Below are 6,668 nucleotides of genomic sequence, written 5' to 3'. Positions count from 1 at the left end.
AGGATGAAGAATATGCATGTCGAAGAAAACGTTCACTTTAAGTGTCCCTTTCTGATCGCTCCATAGCCTTTAGAGAATAACTCGTGGATATCGACGGAGCGGCGCGGAGTCTTTGTGCCCTCCGTGTATTCGACCTCTTCGTCTTCTTGTCTGTCTTTATGAGGATGGTGATATCCTTCTTCCGACTCTAGCTCTGTTGCGACCGGACTGTCGGATTTCAGTGCGCTTGGAGACACCATGACTCTCGGCCGAGCCAGCAACTCTCGAATTTGACGCTCCTTGGCATCCATCTCCTCTTCCTCCCGGGCGAGTTCAAAACTCGATTTTTTCTTGCCGTGGTCCCAACCCTGTTGAAGCTCCGAGGCAGCAGCCTCTTCGAATCGCATCCGGATGCCCAAATCCTGCTCATATTCCTGGAAGACGTCGACATCAGTAGGAAAGAAAAGAGCCCGCAGGGCAGACATAGTCATTTCGAGCGCGACCACACTGACTATGGTCACAAGCAAAACGGTCCAAAAGGCTAGGTCATGGCCCGAAACGTTCACAAGATTGCCCAAAACATGGTAGATGCCGTCGCCGGAGGAGGGATTGTAACGGAAGTCAAGGATTAAGTTCCACAAAAACCATCCACCGACGGAGATGATCCAAACCGCTAACGACAGGTATGTCTTATTATGAACTTCGAGAGCCTGAAGTTTCGTGTTGATCACAACGACGCAGGCGGTGAAAGTGAGAAGACCGGCGGAGAAGATGTCGCTTCCCGTGCGAGTAAACATGACATTCTCGAAGAGACTGAACATGAGAAAGTAGATAAGCATGGCTTCACAAGTGGCCATGAAGGTCCAACCAAGGAATATGCGAATATTGAACCCTCCATGGCGTTGGCCTTTGGTGTAAAGTTCTGGCACGGCAAGGAGAGTGGAAGCGGAGAGGTCTTTGGTGAAGATGCCCAAGAAAATGACTGCAAGTGAAGTGAAGAGAGTGTTGAACATGCTCAAGCTCCAAGACTCGTACAGACTAGTGCCAGTATAGCCGTTCCAGTGTTGATAGAGAGCCTGTGTAAGATAGAAAAGCATCTCTTTCCAGAAAGTGCCCAAAGTGTATTTACATACGCGAATATAGTTCCAACGGCCGTGGACGAGAAGGAGCTTGAGGAGGAAACGAAATTGCGCAATTGAATAGTCGGATATCCGAGCGGCCTGAAGCCCCTCCTTACCGGTGATGCCGATGCCGACATGAGCTTCCTGGATCATGGCAATGTCGTTGGCACCGTCACCAATGGCCAACGTCACACTATCTTTCACCTGTATGCGAATTGACTTGACCAAAAATGCTTTTTGCTTGGGGCTCGCACGGCAGCAGATCACTGAATCGACGAGGACAGCTAGTCGGAAAAACTGCGCTTCCAGAGTCTTGTCGGCTTCTATCATGGAGAGTGTCTGACCATCCACGACCACGACCGAGTGAGCCACGGTTCCTCTGATAATGTCGGCGGTAAATTTGACAATCGAGCGCTCAACTTCGCCAGTCTCTTGGTCAAGGATGACCAGAGAGGAATAGTCTTTCACTAGACGGCACGAGTGTCCAACATTGATCGCCGTCTCACGTTTGTCACCAGTGAGCATCCATAACTTAATGTTGGCTCGACGCAATTTTTCAATGGCTCCGGGGACACCCTTTTGGAGTTTGTCTTCAATGGCTGTAGCACCTGTAAGCTCAAGCTGATCTTCTATCTGCTGGCCAACCGTCTCAATTTTCTCCTGTCGATTGACGAGGCTGGTGCAGGCTTCAAGGTAAGCCTTTTTCCAGCTCGCGTAAGTATTCTCATCGAGAAACCGGTGTCCATATAGAAGCGTCCGCAGTCCTTCGGTGGCGAAGTCGTTAAGATGCTGGAAGCATCTTTCAAACACTGCTACCTCGTTGACGACAAGAGCTTCTTCCACCAAATCTTCCTCCTCGTTGTCATGCACGGAGCTGCCCGAATCGGACAATGTACTGGATGCCCGGCCCAATTGAGCAGATGGTCGGGGGCTATAGTACTCAGGGTCGTTGCCACGCGTCAGGAGACCTCCATCGGTTTCCCGGTCCTTGAGCCAGATGTCGATGCTCTCTCGCAGCGCCGACACAGGTTCTCCCGTGACGCTTGACCGTCGTCTTGACATACTAGGTCGGCTGAGGCTGGTCCGGAGACCGCTATCCTTGCGGTTATGATATTCACTATTTCGCCGAATAACCTGGTCAGCCTCGGCTGCCTTACGCTTGCTGGCGCGCCTCTCAATCTCGACTGCTTTCTCTTGCGCGAGGGCAGCACGCTTGAGCAAACGCATGACATGGCTATCGGCCCCCTTGCAGAATAAACAGATGCGCTGATCGGGCATGCGAACGACAACTGACATGCGCTTGCGGGCGCTTGAAAACTCAATTGTATCCATCACTTCATAGATTTCGTCACATGCGGGACCGTCGAGGCCTTTGGGGTACGTTCGGATTGTTAGAGTGTTCGGCTGGCGGTCACGGACCAGATAACCAAGTTCTTGTGCGGCCATAACCAGAGCTAGCTCATCAGGAGATGCCGCTTGGAAAGAGACAGTTCCCTCCTCGGAATCCTCTGGGATACAAGTATGGCACAGAGCCATGGCCAGGATGAGCATTTTAGCCTTCCGCGCGAAGACGGTGTAAGGCTTGCGTTGGATATACCGGAGCATATCCGTTGTTCGATGCTTGCGCATTGAGACACCAGGTCCCTGCGGACCGGTCGCTGTTGACATGGAGGATCTTGTTGGATGTCGCCTAGCCTCGGAGACATTGGACTTGCGACTAAGAGCCTTCTTCCCTTTCACACTACGCTTTTTGTGAATCAGTTTAGTATGGCCGCCGTCACTGGAAGCTTCTTGGAGCAGGTCAAAATCATGGTACCATGCGGTGCCTGCGACACTCATCTTGCGGAAGCGCATCGAGTTGTTCGTCAATGTGCCTGTCTTGTCAGAGAAGATGTAGCTGACTTGACCCAGCTCTTCGTTGATGGTCGAGGTGCGTGCTTCAACGGGCGTGTCTGTGTCCGGATCATACATATCGACGTCGGCATTGAGGAGAAGCATTTGAGCAACTTTCACAATCTCCATACTGACGTATAATGAGATGGGAATCATCGTGTTGAACATGATGAGGAAGGATGTGAAGATAGGTCCAATGTCCACGCCTGCCTTGAAAAGGTACCATGACTTTGATTCAACGTCTTCAGACCAATACTTGTAAGCGATTGTGCAGGCTACAGCCAGGATCACGACGAGTGTCACGATCAACATGACCACGCGGTTGACCTTGGACTGGAGCGAAGGGAATTTGATCCGAGGATTCTTGTTCGCATTCATGCGTATTTTGCATTCCTCTCCTGTATAAATAACCATTCCGATCGCTCTTTCCGTGTTTCGCATTATGCTACCGCGGTAAAGGACCTCGGTATTCGTCAAAGGCAGTTTATCGTCTGGGCCAACCGTGACATTGCCATCGAATTTGTAAAGGTCGAGGTTGGGATCCTCGACCGCAAAATGCAGAGCACTGCTGCAAATGCCCTCGGCAGAATCACAAATTTTTGCTACCGGCTGCAAAGGCTGCTTATTCTTCAGATTCGTCTCGCCATCGAGAGCCATTGTCTCAATGTAAGCAACGCAATTGGGTCCGTCCGCATGGAGCAGAACCATATCCGCTGGCACGGGCTGGTCACGCTGTAGTTTAATCACATCGCCGACCTGAATATCCTTCCATTTGATCAACGTCCAGTCTTGCGCGTCACTAGCCATGGAGATGTTGTCGCTGGCAGAAGCCGGATTAAATATTCCAGCAGCCGGCCGCAGGACCAGCACATTCCGGTTGTTCTCTTCCTTGTCCAGACGGTAACGACGCCAGTCGTCAAAGCCTTCTTTACCCATAGAAATACCAACGAAGATCAGTAGCGGGACAATCGTTGTGTAGGTACCTGTGGTACTCAGCCCTGGAATCATTTGCAAGATGGCGACGATCAAGAAGTAGAAATTTGCGAGCTTGGTGAATTGGGCGAACAATTGTCGGGGAAAGAAGCTCCAGAAACTGTATCGACTTGAGCGAATAGAGTTTCCTAAGTATGGCTTTCCTGTTCTCTCGTCCACCAGTGGGTCCGTGCGAGAAGGGTTAAGATCGATATGGCGTCCATCTTTGCTTGGAGGAATCTCCTTAATCCGAAGAATGGTTTTTCGTACTGCCTCAACCAATGTCTCCATCCGAAGCTTTAGCGTGGCGATCGCGGCTTTACGCTTCAACCATCGATCATAGGAAAATGTTGTGGAGAGGTGTCTGCCATCCTTCAAATTCTCCGAAGGTTCGGAATAATAGGTGGTGGATAGGTCTAAGTTAGCGTCCGAGGCAGATCTCTGCATGACCAATACATCCTGTTTCTCATCCGCTGGTGCTGCCCGAGCAAGATCATCCGCCTCGATCTCAACCTGCTGAGGGTTCAAAGACAGAGCGGTACCTAACTCAATCGCGTCGGGAGAAGTGACAGCCGACTGCGACTCGATGTTTTTGGCAAAGATTGTTCGTCTCAGGGAATACCCACGGTGGCGGGACCGCGAACGACCGCCAGCTTCAGGACTCTGTGGAGATGGAGGGGACAATGCGGAGCGCGGAGATGATGCCGAGCTAGCATTTGAACTCTCCCTGAGATCCGTGTTGATAGTCAGTCCCCTAGAAGCTGGCCGACGATCCCAATTGGACCGTTGGACTTCCTCCACCGAGGGGCGTTCTAGATCAGTCGAAAAACGAACATGTTGCTGCTGCGAAGGGCGTCGACCAGCGTCGGAGACGGCGCGAGATGGTGAAATCGAAGAGCGGCTGGGGGTCACATGTGTTCGGGTGGACGGGACATGCAGGGACTGGCTCCTAGGGAGGTGTGAGGCGGGACTAGTAGAAGAGCTCTCTGGGGGTGTTGTCGTTGGCTGTCCTGCAGATGTCGCTTCCCGTGGAATGTGATGCGATTCTGGCGATTCATGATTATGGGGCATGGCGGACGGCCACAGATTGTGAAGACCACCAAATCCACTTGTCCACTAATCTCTCTCCTACCACTATGCAACCAACTGATTTCAAATCGGACACACGGTGATAAAATGTAATCGTTAGGGAATCAGTAGTACTGTGCGGACGAAATTACAAGAAAGTCAACGGCTGGACTCATGCTTTGGCGTAGGCCCTGCGATTGAGGTGGTACTCAAGAAAACGTCTTATGCGAGAGACGTGATGTGAAACCACCGGTAGGGAGACCCTGACGATTGCGTGTAGTATGTATAGTGCAAGCGATTTGCGGTGCGCGCGCGTATATAAAGGTCGGCCGTGAGGAGTGGTTGGTGGGGGGGAGGGAATGCGACGGATGAAACGAAGCAGAAACGACTGTGGGGGTGGAGTATCAGGGTCAATTGACTCGGGCGGGGGGGGGGGGGGGGGAAATGAAATGTGACACAAGGCTAAGTTGAAATTCAAAGGCGATCTTGATGATAATAACCAGTGAGAAAAGGAATCTATCTCAGAGGCAAAACAGAGGAATGAACAGAAAACGGCGTTTGGCCCGTCTGGAGACTTTTTGGGTTTCCGCAGGCGGCGAGGGACAAACGGGGCCCGAAGAAGACTCAATATGATGTTCCAAGGTGGGTAAGTGACGAAAAAGTGAAAGGCAGAAAAAAGGGGCCCTGGGAAATGAAAGCGGTCACCCTAGCCGAGAATAGAAGAAGCACCGCCACTCGCTGGCCGATAATCTATCGATAAGACCGCACGCAGGTGCAGATGCAGGGCGATTTGCAACTTGAAAGGGAGAGCAGAGGGAGAAGGAGACCAGTTATTGTTGTTTTAACACCACCCTTCAAATATTGCCTGCTAGGATATTGCGAGGAATCAGAAGGAAAGATAAAGGAAGGGGGGAAGGAATGGTTGGCTATTGATACTTGACTGAGTACGGAGTACGTGCCAGGTGGTAGTAGATCTGAGTCTCGACTGGGTGGGTGAAGGCCGATAAGGTGGAAAAAAGAATAAGTTTGCATGCGGAGGCACCTTAATTGCTGCCTGGCCATTCACCGGTCGCTTCTCCGCCCTCAATCAGAACCAGCCATAGAGAAAAAAAGAGAAAGGGCCACGCAACCATGCAACAACACAACAACATTTCAAGGTTCACCTGCACTGCCCTCCTTCTGTCTCCGAAAACTCTCTCCCTCTCCCTCTCTCTTTCTAATAATAGTGGCTCGTCTCTCCCCTACATAGTACCTCTGCATAGAACTACTCGAGTATGTCTTTATAGTCAACGTGCAACTTAGGAGCCCTGAGATTCCTCTCTTAGTACCCCGCTTACCTACACTTCTCTGGAATCTTTAGTTGGTTATTGGGGAAGCGGACTGACTGAATGAATCAGGAACAGAATCTCGTAGGGGTCTCTAGGCTCCGTGGCGGAAGATGTCGATTCTCTGCATCCATGGCTAAGACTCATTCCAGAAATTTCATCCTTCCATGGATGCAACAACCGGCAAATGAATGTTGATTCTACTCGGGTAGTAGTACGTATGCTTACCCCGCGTGGGTGGGGTCTCACATAAGCGGTGGCAACCTCAAATCGACTTCTGCCTGGAACAAGAAAAGAAGAGAAAACAATT

The sequence above is a fragment of the Aspergillus saccharolyticus genome, assembly GCF_003184585.1.
Source record: "Aspergillus saccharolyticus JOP 1030-1 unplaced genomic scaffold BP01scaffold_71, whole genome shotgun sequence".
NCBI lineage: Eukaryota > Fungi > Ascomycota > Eurotiomycetes > Eurotiales > Aspergillaceae > Aspergillus > Aspergillus saccharolyticus.
The sequence above is the reverse complement of the archived record's forward strand: the minus strand, read 5'-3'. Positions refer to the sequence as shown.